The sequence below is a fragment of the Odocoileus virginianus genome, chromosome 6, assembly GCF_023699985.2.
Source record: "Odocoileus virginianus isolate 20LAN1187 ecotype Illinois chromosome 6, Ovbor_1.2, whole genome shotgun sequence".
NCBI lineage: Eukaryota > Metazoa > Chordata > Mammalia > Artiodactyla > Cervidae > Odocoileus > Odocoileus virginianus.
This window is the reverse complement of record NC_069679.1, coordinates 42,862,665-42,879,593: the sequence shown is the minus strand read 5'-3', so window position 1 is coordinate 42,879,593 and position 16,929 is coordinate 42,862,665. Positions and strand designations below refer to the sequence as shown.

At 40.3% G+C, this 16,929-nt stretch overlaps 1 long non-coding RNA gene across 1 annotated transcript in view; it reads left to right on the top strand.

The window, feature by feature from the left end:
• The window catches only part of LOC139035633 (uncharacterized), a 30,514-nt gene extending 18,606 nt beyond the window's left edge, over positions 1 to 11,908 (top strand). The window contains exon 3 of the long non-coding RNA XR_011488276.1: positions 11,587 to 11,908. This is a non-coding gene — a long non-coding RNA (uncharacterized lncRNA). The remainder of the gene's footprint in view (positions 1 to 11,586) is intronic.
• The last annotated feature ends 5,021 nt before the right edge of the window (positions 11,909 to 16,929 follow it).

The window sequence follows — 16,929 nt, the reverse complement described above, 5'->3', positions numbered from 1 at the left end:
AAGTAGTCAACATCTTTACCCAATGGAGTCCCCATATCCATGAACATGTTCTTTCTTAAAATTGCTTTTGCAATTCAAACTCCTTTGTGGTTTCATACAAATTTTAGAATTATTTGTTCCAGTTCCGTGAAAAATGCCATTGGTATTTTGATAGGGATCGCATTAAGTCTGTTCAGTTCCATTCAGTCACTCAGTCATGTCTGATTCTTTGTGACCCCATGAACCACAGCACGCCAGGCCTCCCTGTCCATCACCAACTCCCGGAGTACACCCAAACCCATGTCCACTGAGTCGGTGATGCCATCCAACCATCTCATCCTCTGTTGTCCCCTTCTCCTCCTGCCCTCAATCTTGCCCAGCATCAGGGTCTTTTCCCAATGATTCAGCTCTTCACATCAGGTGGCCAACGTATTGGAGTTTCAGCTTCAACATCAGTCCTTCCAATGAACACCCAGGACTGATCTCCTTTAGGATGGACTGGTTGGATCTCCTTGCAGTCCAAGGGACTCTCAAGAGTCTTCTCCAATACCACAGTTCACAGTTCAAAGCATCAATTCTTCTGCGTTCAGCTTTCTTTATAGTCCAACTCTCACATCCATACATGACTACTGGAAAAACTGTAGCCTCGACTAGATGGATCTTTGTTGGCAAAGTAATGTCTGTTCTTTTTAATATGCTGTCTAGGTTGGTCATAACTTTTCTTCCAAGGAGTAAGCATCTTTTAATTTCATGGCTGCAATCACCATCTGCAGTGATTTTGGAGCCCCCAAAAATAAAGTCTGCCACTGTTTCCACTGTTTTTCCATCTATTTTCTATGAAGTGATGGGACTGGATGTCATGATCTTTGATGCTGAGCTTTGATCTTTGATCATGAATATTGAGCTTTAAGCCAACATTTTCACTCTCCTCTCTCACTTTCATCAAGAGGCTCTTTAGTTCTTCTTCACTTTCTGCCATAAGGGTGGTGTCATCTGCATATCTGAGGTTATTGATATTTCCCCCAGCGATCTTGATTCCAGCTTGTGCTTCCTCCAGCCCAGGATTTCTCATGAAATATATACTCTGTGTATAAGTTAAATAAGCAGGGTGACAATATACAGCCTTGACGTACTCCTTTTCCTATTTGGAACCAGTCTGTTGCTCCATATCCAGTTCTAACTGTTGCTTCTTGACCTGCATACAGATTTCTCAAGAGGCAGGTCAGGTGGTCTGGTATTCCCATCTCTTTCAGAATTTTCCACAGTTTATTGTGATCCACACAGTCAAAGGCTTTGGCATAGTCAATAAAGCAGAAATTGATGTTTTTCTGGAACTCTCTTGCTTTTTCAATGATCCAGCAGATGTTGGCAATTTGATCTCTGGTTCCTCTGCCTTTTCTAAAATCGGCTTGAACATCTGGAAGTTCACGGTTCATGTATTGCTGAAGCCTGACTTGGAGAACTTTGAGCATTACTTTAGCAGTGTGTGAGACGCCCTAAAACTCGTCAGTGAACCTCCTTCTTGTGAGATCCAGGTGCTTTTCAAGATGCTGCCTCTGTCCTGGGTATTAGAGTGAGTGGTTCTGTGCATGGGCCCTTCAGGAGCCGAGTCTTGGTTTCCTCACAGCCCACCGAGTCTCCCAGACATGATCCATGCTGGCTTTCAGTCTGAATGTTATGAGGGCTCATCTTCCTGGTGCAGATTTTCTGGGCCATGGAGACTAGTGTGGGGAGCTCAGACCCCCCCTTTCTCAGGGGAAACCTTTGTGGCTGGGAAATCTCTCCCACTTGTGGGTCATAGCATGGTGGGTATGGGTTCTGACTAGACCAAGTCTCTGTCCCTTCTACCTGTCTGGATGTGGCCTTTTCTTTCTATCCTTAGTTGTAGAAAATCTATTCTTACTCTGCCATCTTGATCTGGACGTTTCTGGATTTATTATACTTAAGAACTATTTAAATTTTTAAAAAATTTTCTTCTGTCAATTTAGATAACTTGTGATTTTAAAGAAAGGCATCAGTTTTATTTAGTTTGTTAAATTTATTTATATTAAACTGTGCATCATGACCCTGCATTATCTTTTTATATCTATAGGGTCTGCAGTGATGTCTTCCTTTTTCTCTAAGGTTAGCAGTTTATACTTTCTTTTTCTTGATTGGTCTTGCCAAGAATTTATCAAGTTTATTGATACTCTGAAAGAACAAATCTTGACTCTGTTGATTTTTTATTTTTGTCTATTTATGTGAGCTTACTTTTTTTTTTTCTGTTAAAAAATGTTTATTTTTATTTTTGACTCTGTCAGGTCTGAGTTGTGGCACTTGGGATCTTTTGTTCTGGCTCGTGGGCTCCTCTCTAGTTGGGGTGCATGAGCTCAGCTGCCCTGTGGCACGTGGGATCTGTTTCCTGATTAGGGATCAAACCCATATTCCCTGCACTGGAAGGCAGACTCTCAACCACTGGACCACCAGGGAAGTCCTGAGCTTACTGTTTTTTTTCAATATATGTTTTCACTTTTATTAATTTCCTTCCATATTTTTGTTCCTTTTCTAACTTCTTGAGATGGTAACTTAGAAATTGATTTTTAACTCCCCCCCAATCCCGAATATATGCACTTAAAGTCATCTTCATTCTAAACACTGTGAATCAATAGGTCCAATCAGGAGAGAGTAATAACACAGAAAGGTTTTATTAATAATATAAGGTATTACTGGACTTTCCTGGTGGCTCAGACAATAAAGAATTTATTAACCATACCAAGGGATTGCAGTAATGAGGGATTGGTTTGCAAGAAGTAAAGAGGATTCTGAAGAAAACAGAAATAGAAGATACAAGGAATAGCTCCTACCACCTATCTCCCCGCCTTCTCCCTCACCCAGAACTGAGACAGCACACCAAGGAAGAGGCCCACCAAGACCTGAGACCCAGACCTTTCTGTAGAAGGCACAGTGTGGCTCACTAGATGGCGGAAAAGTTATTCTGGTGCCATCCTGCTAAAATACACCCTGGAAATCCACCCAGTGGGGTGCCAGAATGACTTCACAGAGATATCTCACGGGAGGGCCTTGGCTACAAAGCTGCCTGAGAGACATGCCAGGGGAAGCTGTTGGCTGCTAGGTGCTGCTGCCACTGTGGACTGTTCAGGTCCAGAGTAGGGGAGAGCAAAGAATCCTGGAAAAGCTTGCTCCGCCAGCATACCAGAACCAGGAAGCAGAAACTTTCCTGCTGCAGTGTATTTACAGTGCCCTCTGATGGCAAAGTTCCAGTTGGCAAGGGGAAATATATAAAGGGCCCAAACCTATTTTCACAAAACAGTCTAATAGATGGAACTTGGAAGGGAAAGGCAATAAATAATAACCAACACATGCCATTTTAGCCATATCCTATACATTTTGGTGTGTTTGATTTTCATTGTGCTTTCCTGACTACTGGGTTATTTAGAAGAGTGTTGGTTAATTTCTAAACATTATCAGATTTTCTAGTTATCTATTAATTGGTTTCTAGTTTTATTCCACCATAGCCTGAGAACATGCCTTAGGTGATTTTAACTTTTTGAAGTTTTTTCAGACTTGTTTTATGCATACCATATAGTACATTTATGCTATACCATATAGTACATTTTGGTAACTATTTCATGAGCACATGAAAAGAAATTGTATTCTGCAGTTGCTTATTGTTGTTGTTCAGTCACCACGTTGTGTCTGACTCTTTGTGACCCCACAAACTGTAGCACATCAGGTCTCTCTGTCCCTCACATCTCCTGGAGTTTGCCCAAGTTCATGTCCACTGAACCAGTGATGCCATCCAACCATCTCTTCCTCTGTCGTTCTCTTCTCCTTCTGCTTTCAATCTTTCCCAGCAGCAGGGTCTTTTCCAATGAGTTGGCTATTTGCATCAGGTCACCAAAGTATTGGAACTTCAGCTTCAGCATCAGTCCTTCCAGTGAGTATTCAGGGTTGTCTGTCCTTGCTATTCTCTGGAACTCTGCATTAAGTTGAGTATACCTTTCCTTTTCTCCCTTGCTTTTTGCTTATCTTCTTTCCTCAGCTATGTGTAAAGCCTCCTCAGATACTCACTTTGCCCTCTTGCATTCCTTTTTCATCTGGGATGGTTTTGTTCACTGCTTCCTGTACAATATTACAAACCTCTGTTCATAGTTCTTTAGGGACTCTGTTTGCCAGATCTAATCCCTTGAATCTATTTGCCACCTCCACTGTGTAAATAGGGGATTTGATTTAGGTTGTGACTGACTGAGTGGTTTTCCTTGCTTTCTTTAGCGTAAGCCTGAATTTTGCTATAAGGAGCTGATGATCTGAGCCACAGTCAGCTCCAGATCTTGTTTTTGCTGACTGTATAGAGTTTCTCCATCTTCAGCTACAAAGAATGTAATCAATCTGATTTTGGTATTGACCATTTGGTGATGTCTGTGTGTAAAATCGTTTCTTGTGTTGTTGGAAAAGGGTGTTTGCTATGACCAGTGCATTCTCTTGGCAGAATTCAGTTAGCCTTAGCCCTACTTCATTTTGTACTCCAAGGCCAAACTTGCCTGTAAATCCAGGTATTTCTTTTTTTTTTTTTTTTTAATTTTTTTTCCCAGGTATTTCTTAACTTCCTACTTTTGCATTCCAATCCACAATGATGAATAGAACATCTTTTTTTGGTGTTCATTCTAGGAGGTCTTGTAGGTCTTCATAGAACTGATCAACTTCAGCTTCCTTAGCATCAGTTGTTAGGGCATAGACTTGGATTACCGTGATGTTATTTGGTTTGCATTGGAAATGAACCAAGATCATCCTGTTGTTTTTGATGTTGGTCCCAAGTACTGCACTTCGGACTCTTTTGTTGACTGTGAGGGCTTCTTCATTTCTTCTAAGGGATTCTTGCCCACAGTAGTAGATATAATGGTCATCTGAATTAAATTCACCCATCCCCATCCATTTAATTCACTGATTGATTCCCAAGATGATGTTTACTCTTGCCATCTCCTGCTTGACTGTGTCCAATTTGCCTTGATTCATGGACCTAACATTCCAGGTTCCTATCCAATACTATTCTTTACAGCATTGGATTTTATTTTCATCACCAGACACATCCATAACTGAGCTTTGCTTCCACTTTGGCTCAGCTGCTTCATTGTTTCTAGAGCTATTAGTAATTGTCCTCTGCTCTTCCCAGTAGCATATTAGACACCTCTTGACCTGGAAGGCTTATCTTTTGGTGTCATATCTTTTTGCCTTTTTACACAGTTCATGAGGTTCTCACGACAAGTATACTGGGGTGATTTGCCAGTCCCTCCTCCAATGGATCATGTTTTGTTGGAACTCTCCACTATGACCCATCTGTCTTGGGTGGCCCTGCACTGCATAGCTCATAGCTTCATTGAGCTATACAAGCCCTCTTGGCAAGATAAGGCTGTGATCCATTATTGAGTATTACAATATACAGAACATAGTTCCCTGTGCTGTACAGTAGGACCTCATTTGTTTCTATTTTTTATTTGGTAATGTATATCTGTTTAATCCCAAACTTCTAATTTATCTATACCCCATGACCCTGCCCTTTCCCCTTTGGTAACTGTAAGTTTTCTATGTCAGACTCTATTTCTATTTTGTACGTAAGTTCATTTGTATCACATTTTTAGATTCCACATATAAGTGATATTTTTTCCCTATCATTTCTAATAAAAACTTAAGTACTTCCAGATTCCATGACCAGTAAGACCACACCACGGTTGGACTGCAGCTGAACAGGAATGGCCAGAAAGATCCATTAGTGAGATTTGGTCAGCAGATCCTACAGCTCTGAGGAGCCAGAACCACTGGGGGCAGATGGCACCCAGGGCTCTGGGTGGGAGAAGCAGAGCCCAAGATCCTTGGCATCAGGCTTGGGAAGCAAGACCAAGGACAGGAAGTCCCAGAGTGATGAGGCAGCTGAGTAGAAACCAAATGGCACGAGAGGCAGGAATAACCAGAGACTGGGAAAGACCTGGGTCGCCTGCTGATGGGCAGAGCTGGAGACTAAGTTTGTTGCCCCCACATGTCCCCCTTTGCAGCTAAATTGAGTCCCACCTTAAAGGCTGGCTGGTCCGGGAGCTCGGCCAGCCCCACAGCCCTGAATGGCACATGGATAGCACATACGGCAGTGGTTCAGAGGGACCCAGAAAGCAGTGCTTGGTGATGATTATAAGCAGCCTCATTACCCCCTGACACCTCTAACACAGACCTATAATGTAGCTGTGGGGACGCCCGAATCACAGACATAGTGACATCTGATATAGCTGTGGGGACATGTGAATCACAGACATAATGATGTATGACGTAGCTGTGGGGATGCCCGAATCAAAGACACACTGACATATGACGTAGCTATGGGGACACGGGAATCACAGACATAGTGACGCATGACGTAACCATTGGGGCGCGCATATCAGACGTAGTGACGCGTAACGTAACTGTGGGAACGCCCATATTAGACGTAGTGACGTGGCTGTGGGGGCACCCGGGGCACCCGTATCACAGACGTAGTGACGTCTGATGTAGCTGTGGGGATGCCAGTATCACAGATGTAGTGACGTCTGACGTGGCTGTAGGGATTCCCATATCAGACGTGGTGATGTGTGATGTAGCTATGGGGGCGCCCGATTCAAACGTAGTGACGTCTGATGTGGCTGCGGGGACTTCCGAATCACAGACGTAATGATGTATGACGTAGCTGTGGGGGCATCGTATAACAGACATACTGCTATAGATGTGGGGAGGCTTCGGAGCCCCGGGCTGAGCTGGTGGCTGTGGATGACCACTCTATCCTCATGCCTGAAACTCTTTCCAGGCACAGAAGTGAGAAGCTTCAACTGAGAAAACTGGTCTCTCCGCCTAGCAGCTCCCGCTGCCTCTGCTGCCTGTCTGGACAGTTAGCTACTTCTGCCGTGTCCCTGGCACAGCTGGGTAGCCAGGATGTGACACACAATTTTTATGCTTAGGGTATAAAGTTGATTAAATTTGTTAGTAATGTTGTTCAAAGAGTCTATATAATTTATATAATTTCTCTTTTTAGTCTAACATACCAGAGAAGGTTATATTAAACTAAGATTGGGGTTATGTCTATTTCTCCTTTTTTTGTTTTCTTATCTTGTTTGAAACTATGTTATTTTGGATGTAAAAAGTCAGGATTTCTGTGTATTTCTGTTGAATTGATGCTTTTATCTTAGGAAATGCTACCCTATATCTCTAGTACACTTCTTGCCTTCAAGTTTACCTTGTCTGATATTAGTGTAACCACACAAGCTTCCTTTACATTACAGTTTGTGTGAGATATATTTTCATTATTTTGCTTTCAATCTGTGTACTTGTATTTAAAGTGTAACAACACACACTTGAGTTTTTTTAAAAAATCTAGTCTGGAAATCTGCCGTTTAATTGAAGTGTTTAATCCATTTGCACTTCATATAATTACTCATATAATTGACTTATGCTTTTAATTTCTTTCATCTATTCTTTTTTCTTTCTCTCCTATTTTTAGAATTAATTTTTTTTATTCAGCATTACTTCTTTGGGCTTCCCAGGTGCCTCAGTGGTAAAGAATCTGCCTCCAATGCAGGAAACATGGGTTCTATCCCTAGGTTAGTAAGATCCTCAGGAGAGGGCATGGCAATCCACTCCAGTATTCTTGCCTGGGAAATCCCATGGACAGAGGAACCTGGCGGGCTACAGTCCATGGGGTTGCAAGAGAGTCAGACACAACTTAGCTACTAAACAACGAAAAATTACTTCACTAGTTTTTCTTAAATTCAGGCTTACTGAGGTTACCTGAATAAACATAGTGAGGTATTCACCATTTTTACTATATAGTTCTTTGAGTTTTTACAAATGCTATCACTATCAAGATGCAGGCATACCTTGGAGATATTATTGCAGGTTCAGTTCCAGACCGTCACAATAAAGTGAATACCACAGTAGAGTCATGTGAATTTTTTGGTTTTCTAGTGCATACAAAAGTTGTTTATACTATACTATAGTCTGTTAAATGTGACATAGCATTATATCTTTAAAAGTATATTTAGTTTAATTAGATAATACTTTACCATTGAAAAATATTAACCATCACATGAGTGTTCAGCAAGTCATAATCTTTTTGCTGGTGGAGGGCCATGCCTCAATTATTTTTTAAGGAGTATTATTTATTTTTTTGGGGTGTGATGAGTCTTTGTTGCTGCGTGGGCTTTTCTCTAGTTTGGTAGAGTGGGTCTACTCTCTGGTTGTGTTACATAGACTTCTCATTGTAGGGGCTTTTCTTTTTGTGGAGCACGGGCACTAGGTGTGTCGGCTCCAGTGGTTATGGCACATGGCTTCAGTAGTTTCAGTTCCTGGACTCTAGAGCACAGGCTCAATAGTTGTGGTTCACAGGCTTACTTTGCTCTGTGTGGCTTGTGGCATCTTTCTGGATCAGGGATTGAGCCCGTGTCTCCTGCTTTGGCAGGCAGATTCTTTACCACTGAGCCATCAGGGAAGCCCATGCCTCGAGGCTGCTGACTGATCCACATGGTGGTTGCTGAAGGTTGGGGTGGCCGTGGCAACTTCTTAAGATAAGACAGATATGAAGTTTGCTGCATCAGTAGGCCTTTGATTTCACAAACGATTTCTGTGTAGCATGCAGTGATGCCATTTGATAGCATTTTACCCAAAATTCTTTCAAAATTAGAGTCAATTCTTTCAAAACCTTGCCACTGCATATTCACAGCATCTTTACCATCAGTAGATGCCATCTCAAGAAACCACTTTGCTCATCCATAAGAAGGCACTCCTCATTGGTTAAAGTTTTATCTTGAAACTCCATCAATTCAGTCACATTTTTAAGGTCCATTTCTAATACTAGTTTTCTTGCTGTTTCTACCACATCTGCAGTTATTTCCTCCACTGAAGTTTTGAACCCCTCCAAGTCATTGAAGAGGACTGGAATCAACTTTGTCCAATTCCTGTTAATGTTGATATTTTGACCTCTTACCATGAATCCTTAATGTTCTTAATGACATCCAGGATGGTGAATCTTTTCCAAAAGGCTTTCAACTTACTTTGTCCAGATCCAGCAGAGGAATCACTATCTATGACAGCCATAGCTTTACAAATTGTATTCGTTAAAAAATAAAAGACTTGAAAGTTAAAATGACTCCTTTATCAGTGGGCTGAAGAATGGATGTTGTGTTAGCAGGCATGAAAACAACATGAATCTCATGTATCTCCACTAGAGAGCTTGGGTGACTAGGTGTATTATCAGTGAGCAGTGATATTTTGAAAGGAATCTTTTTTTTTCCGAGCAGTAGGTCTTAATAGTGGGCTTAAAATGTTTAGTAAATCATCTTGTCAGCAGATGGGCTGCTCTCCAGGCTTTGTTGTTCTGTTTATAGAGGACAGACAGAGTAGATTTAGCATAATTTTTAAGGGCCCTAGGATTTTCAGAATGGTAAATGAGCACTGGCTTCAACTTAAAGTCACCAGCTGCATTAGCCTGTGATCAAGTCAACCTGTCCTTTGAAGCTTTGAAGCTAAGCACTGACTTCTTTTCTCTAACTGGCAGTCCTAGATGGCATCTTCTTCCAGTATAAGAATTTTGTCTACACTAAAAATCTGTTGTTTAGTGTAGCCATGTTTATTACTGATCTTAGCTAGATCTTCTGGATAACTTGCTGCAGCTTCTACATCAGCGCTTGCTGCTTCACCATGCACTGATATGTTATGTTTCTTTCCTGAAACTTCATGAACCAGCCTCTGCTCACCTCAAACCTTTCTTCTTTCAGCTTCCTCACCTCTCCCAGCCTTCACAGAATTGCAGAGCGCTGGGCCTTGCTCTGGATTAGGCTTCAACTGGAGAGAATGTTGTGGCCATTTTAATCTTGTATGCAGACCACTCAAGCTTTCTCCATATCAGCAATAAGGCTATTTTGCTGTCCTGTCATTCATTCCTTTACTGGAGTAGCACTTTTAATTTCCTTCTAGAACTTTGCATTTGTAGCTTGGTTAACTGATGTAAGAGGCTTAGCTCTGGGCCTGTGTCAGCTCTCTGTGCGTCCGCCTCACTCAGCTTAATCATTTCTGGCTTTTGATTTTAAGTGAAAGCATACGACTCCTCCTTTCACTTGAACACGTGTAGGCCTTTGTAGGGTTATTAACTGGCCTAACTTTAAGATTGTTGTGTCTTGGCAAACAGGACTGAGGAGAGGGGGCAAGATAGAGGAAACACAGGTCTGTGGAGGAGTCAGAACACACACATTTATTAACTTTGCTCTCTTACATGGGTGCCATACATGGTGCCCCAAACGTTGCAATAGTGACATCAAAGATTACAGATCAACGAAACAGATATCCTAATCACAAGAAATTTTGAAATATATGAAGAATTACCAGAGCGTGGCAGAGAAGTGAGAGCAAATGCTATTGGAGAAATGGCAGTAAGAGACTTGTTCAATGCAGGGTTGCCACAACCTTCAATTTGTAAAAAATGTTGTGTCTGTAAACTGCAATAAAGTGAAGCACAGTAAAATGAGGCATGCCTATATGATGATGTTCAGTCACTAAGGTGTGTCCGATTCTCTGCAACCCCATGGACTGCGGCACACCAGGCTTCCCTGTCCTTCACTATCTCCCAGAATTTGCTCAAACTCTGTCCATCGAGTCGCCAGTGCCATCCAACCATCTTATCTGTTGCTCCTTTCTCCTTCTGCCCTCAATCTTTCCAGCATCAGGGTCTTTTCCACTGAGTTGGCTCTTCCCATCAGAGGGCCAAAGTACTGGAGGCTCAGCATCAGTCCTTCCAATGAATATTCAGGGTTGATTTCCTTTAGGATTGACTGGTTTGATCTCCCTGCAGTCGAAGGGACTCTCAAGACTCTTCTCCAGCATGGCAGTTTGAAAGCAACAATTCTTTGGTGCTCAACCTTCTTTATGGTCCTGCTCTCACATTCTTACATGACTTCTACACTTCTATCATTCCCAGAATTGTGCCTGTGCTTCTTTGCAGCCAATCTTTCCCCATTCATTGACAAACATTCAAGTCATTCCCACTTTTTGACTATTATGAGTAATGCCTATAACTTACTACCAGATTTTGGTGATTTTGAATATATTTGCTAGGAACATTTGCATACAGGTTTTTGTGTGAATACCTGGTTTTCCTTTTTACTTGGTAAATATCTAGGAGTTGGGTTACTGTGTCATATGATTACTAAGCATTTAATTGATAATTAAGAAGCTGAAAACTCATTTCTGAAATAGTCATACAATTTTTTTGAATGTTATTTATTTTTAATTCTGGTAAAAATACAAACTTTACCATCTTAACCATCTTTAAGTGTACAGTTCTGTAGCATTAGCTATATTTACACGAACTATTGTTTTACATTTTTTTGTTTGGGCAAAGTCAAGCCTAATCCTAACAAAGCACAATAGAAACTTTTAACTGACTTCCAATGAACTAACTTGTTAAATTAAGGCTACTCTTTACTTAGTAAAGTGTACTAGTTGTTGCCCATCATGCAATGCTCTTGGTTACTAAATAATTCTCTAGAACAGTGTTTCTCACACTTGTGTTTGACTTGCATTTCTGGTCTCTGGTTCCAATAGGTCTGGAGGTGGCCTGAAAATTTTGCCTTTATAACCATTTCTCAGGGGATGCTGCTGCTGCTGGTCTGGGGACACTTTGAGAATCACTGATATAAGGACACCACAGTCTTCTGTCCCTGTCAGTGGAGCTGAATGTTACCAGGAATCAATTGTGTTTGCCATCAAACCTGTTTATTGTACTTGCAATTGTCTTTAGAATTGTAATGATGTAAACCTGTTTATAGGTAATGTACTTGTGATTGTAATTTGAATAAATGTCATATAAACTTATGAAAACATAGTCAGAAAAATAACTCTTATTATGGAAATAAACTGAGTACTTTGGAATTACTTGATATGCATACTCACTAAAAGAGTGCTGCCAAGTCAGGCTTGGTGGGGCAACTCTTTTTTTTTTTTCATTTATTTTTATTAGTTGGAGGCTAATTACTTTACAATATTGTAGTGGTTTTTGCCATACATTGACATGAATCAGCCATGGATTTAAATTCTCACTAATAATATATGAAAAGTTCACATCTATCAGCCCTGGGTGTTGTCAGGTTTGTTTTTTTTAATATTTATTTATTTATTTGGCTGTGTCAGGTCTCAGCTGCAGCGTGTGGGATCTTTTGCTGTGACAGGTGGGCTTCTCTCTAGTTGGGGCACGCAGGCTTGGTTGCTCTGCGGCATGTGAGATCTTTGTTCCCTGACTGGGGAGTGAACCCTCGTTGCCTGTACTGGAAGGCAGATTCTTAACCACCGGACCACCACATGTGCTGTGTGCTGTGTCACGTTAGTCGAGTCCAACTCTTTGTGGCTCTATGGACTGTAGCCTGCCAGGCTCCTCTGAAAATAAGATTCTCTGGGCAAGAATACCAAAGGCAATGGCACCCCACTCCAGTACTCTTGCCTGGAAAATCCCATGGACGGAGGAGCCTGGTAGGCTGCAGTCCATGGGGTCTCTAAGAGTCGGACACGAATGAAGCAACTTAGCAGCAGCAGCAGCAGGCAAGAATACTGGAGTGGGTTGCCATGCCCTTCTCCAGGCAATCTTCCCAACCCATGGATTGAACCCAAGTCTCATGTCTCCTGCATTCCCAGACAGATTCTTTACCACTATTGCCACGTGGGAATCCCAGCCCCAGGTTTTTTGGTCATTATTAAAATGTGTAGTGGAATCTCATTATGGTTTTATTTGCATTTTCCTAAATATTACTGATGTAAATAATTTTTTGACATGCTTATCTGTCATCCGTATGTTGCTTTGTTTTGTTTTTATTATTTAATCCCCATTTTATTGAGATATAATTGACATGTAATATTATATTGGTTTCAGGTGTATTAACATAATGATTCGCTATTCTATATGTCTTTTGTTAAAGTATCTGCTCAAATCTTTCACCAAGTTTTTTCTCCAGGGTTTCTGTTTTCTTCTTATCAAGTTTTTAGAATTCTTTATATATTCAGGAAATGAGACTTTAACTAATAGGTGATACTGAAATATTTCCCAGTCTGTCACTTAACTTTTTATTTTGTCACCATGATCTTTTGAAAACCTGAAGTTATAAATTTTGATGAAAAAAATTTTTATCACTTTTTTCTTTTATGGTTCATTAACTTATTGACTAAGAATCTGTCTATGAAATATTTGTATGACCTAAGGGTGTGAAGATTTTATTCTGTATTTTATTATAATTGTTTTACAGCTTGAGATTTTTTCATAGATCTGTAACTCATTTGACTTTTTGTGTTTAGTCTATGTTATTGGTTGAGGGTTTTTTTTAATGGACATTCAACTTTTCCATGCTATTTGTTGAAAATATGACAGCCTTTCTTTATTGAATTGCCTTTGCAATTTGGTTGAAAATCAACTAGCTATGGGTCTGTTTTTGGATTACTTAGTTCCATTGATCTATGTGTCTGTTCTTTGGGTAATATCACAGTCTTAATTATTTAATTGCTTATTTGTTGTACATCTTGAAACCACGTAGGAAGTATCCTCCACCTCTGTCCTTTTCAATTTTGTTGTTATACTAGTTTCTTTGTTCATATACATTTTCTACTTAAAAGCTTAGTTCCTAGTAGTGTTAAAAGTTTTTAGTTTTTTATTTTAATAAACTTAAATTTGGGAATAATTTGAGATTTACAGGAAATTTGCTGATGTAATAGAGATTTCCCATAAAACTCTCACTCTGTTTCTCCTGTTGTAACCTCAGAGTGGCACATTTGCTCAGAAACCAACATTGGTACATACTATTAGCTATACTCCAGACTATTTGGATTTCACCAGTTTTTCCACTAATGTCTGTTTCTTTCAAGACTCCTTCCATGATACCACAATACATTTAGCCATGTATCTCTCCTTTTTACATTTTTATTAGAGTATAGTTGATGTACAGTGTTGTGTTTGTTTATGCGGTAGAGCAAAGTGAATCAGTTATACACATGTCCACTCCCTTGTTTACTCTTTTCCAATATAGATCATTACAAAGTATTGAGTAGTGTTCCCTGTGCTATACGGTAGGTCTTTATTAGTTCCCTGTTTACATATGGTAGTGTGTATATCTCAATCCCAGTCTCCCAATGTATCTCTCCCCTCCTTCCTGCCTAGTAACCATAAGATGGTTTTTTACATCTGTGACTCTATTTCTGCTTTGTCAATAAGTTCTTTTGTACCATTTTTTTAGATTCCACATATAAGAAATATACCGTATCTGTCCTTCTGTATCTGACTTACTTCACTCAGTATGACAATATCTAGGTCCCCCATGTTGCTGCAAATGGCATTATTTCATTCTTTTTTATGGCTGAATATATATATATTCCATTGTGCATATGTACCACATCTTCTTTTTTTTTTCCATATCTCTACTTAATTTTATTTATTTTATTTTTTTTAAATTTAATTTATTTTAATTGTAAGCTAATTACTTTACAGTATTGTAGTGGTTTTTGCCATACATTGACATGAATCAGCCATGGGTATACATGTGCTCCCCATCCTGAACCCCCCCTCCCACATCCCTCCCCATCCCATTCCTCAGGGTCACCCCAGTGCACCAGCCCTGAGCACCCTGTCTCACGCACTGAACCTGGACTGGTGATCTGTTTCACATATGATAATATACATGTTTTAATGCTGTTCTCTCAAATCATCCCACCCTCGCCTTTTACCACAGAGTCCAAAAGACTATTGTTTACATCTGTGTCTCTTTTGCTGTCTCGCATATAGGGTCATCGTTAACCATGTCTCTAAATTCCATATATATGCATTAGTATACTGTATTGGTGTTTTTCTTTCTGACTTACTTCACTCTGTATAATAGGCTCCAGTTTCATCCACCTCATTAGAGCTAATTCAGATGTATTCTTTTTTTTTTTTCCATTTATTTTTATTAGTTGGAGGCTAATTACTTTACATCATTACAGTAGTTTTTGTTATACATTGAAATGAATTAGCCATGGATTTACATGTATTCCCCATCCCAGTTCCCCCTCCCACCTCCCTCTCCACCCGATCCCTCTGGGTCTTCCCAGTGCACCAGGCCCGAGCACTTGTCTCATGTACCCAACCTGGGCTGGTTATCTGTTTCACCCTAGATAATATACATGTTTCAATGCTGTTCTCTTGAAACAACCCACCCTCGCCTTCTCCCAGAGTCCACAAGTCTGTTCTATACATCTGAGTCTCTTTTCCTGTTTTGCATATAGGGTTATCGTTACCATCTTTCTAAAGTCCATATATATGTGTTAGTATACTGTAATGGTCTTTATCTTTCTGGCTTACTTCGCTCTGTATAATGGGCTCCAGTTTCATCCATCTCATTAGAACTGATTCAAATGAATTCTTTTTAATGGCTGAGTAATATTCCATGGTGTATATGTACCACAGCTTCCTCATCCATTCGTCTGCTGATGGGCATCTGGGTTGCTTCCATGTCCTGGCTATTATAAACAGTGCTGCGATGAACACTGGGGTGCACGTGTCTCTTTCAGATCTGGTTTCCTTGGTGTGTATGCCCAGAAGTGGGATTGCTGGGTCATATGGCAGTTCTATTTCCAGCTTTTTAAGAAATCTCCACACTGTTTTCCATAGTGGCTGTACTAATTTGCATTCCCACCAACAGTGTAAGAGGGTTCCCTTTTCTCCACGCCCTCTCCAGCATTTATTGCTTGTAGACTTTTGGATAGCAGCCATCCTGACTGGCGTATAATGGTACCTCATTGTGGTTTTGATTTGCATTTCTCTGATAATGAGTGATGTTGAGCATCTTTTCATGTGTTTGTTAGCCATCTGTATGTCTTTCTTGGAGAAATGTCTGTTGAGTTCTTTGGCCCATTTTTTGATTGGGTCATTTATTTTTCTGGAGTTGAGCTGGAGGAGTTGCTTGTATATTTTTGAGATTAATCCTTTGTCTGTTGCTTCGTTTGCTATTATTTTCTCCCAATCTGAGGGCTGTCTTTTCACCTTGCTTATAGTTTCCTTTGTTGTGCAAAAGCTTTTAAGTTTCATTAGGTCCCATTTGTTTATTTTTGCTTTTATTTCTGAAATTCTGGGATGTGGGTCATAGAGGATCCTGCTGTGATTTATGTCGGAGAGTGTTTTGCCTATGTTCTCCTCTAGGAGTTTGATAGTTTCTGGTCTTACATTTAGATCTTTAATCCATTTTGAGTTTATTTTTGTGTATGGTGTTAGAAAGTGTTCTAGTTTCATTCTTTTACAGGTGGTTGACCAGTTTTCCCAGCACCACTTGTTAAAGAGGTTATCTTTTTTCCATTGTATATCCTTGCCTCCTTTGTCGACGATAAGGTGACCATAGGTTCGTGGATTTATCTCTGGGCTTTCTATTCTTTCTATTCCATTTTTAATGGCTGAGCAATATTCCATTGTGTATATATACCACAGCGTTCTTATCCATTCGTCTCCCGATGGACATCTAGGTTGCTTCCATGTCTTGGCTATTATAAACAGTGCTGCGATGAACATTGGGGTACACGTGTCTCTTTTAATTTTGGTTTCCTCAGTTTGTATGCCCAGCAGGTACCACATCTTATTTCTCCATTTCTCTGTTGGTAGATACCTAGGTTGCTTCCATGTGCTGGCTAGTGCTGTTATTAATACAGGGGTGCATATATCTTTTTGAATTATGGTTTTCTCCAGGCATATGCCCAATAGTGGGATTGCTGGATTGCTTAGTAGGTCTATTTTTAGCTTTTTGAGGAACCTTCATAAGGTTCTCCATAGTGGCTGTTCCAGTTTACATGCTTAACAGTGTAGAAAGTTTCCCTTTTCTTTACATCGTCTCTAGTACTTATCGTTTGTGGGTTTTGTGATGATGGCCATTCTGGCCAGGGTGAAGT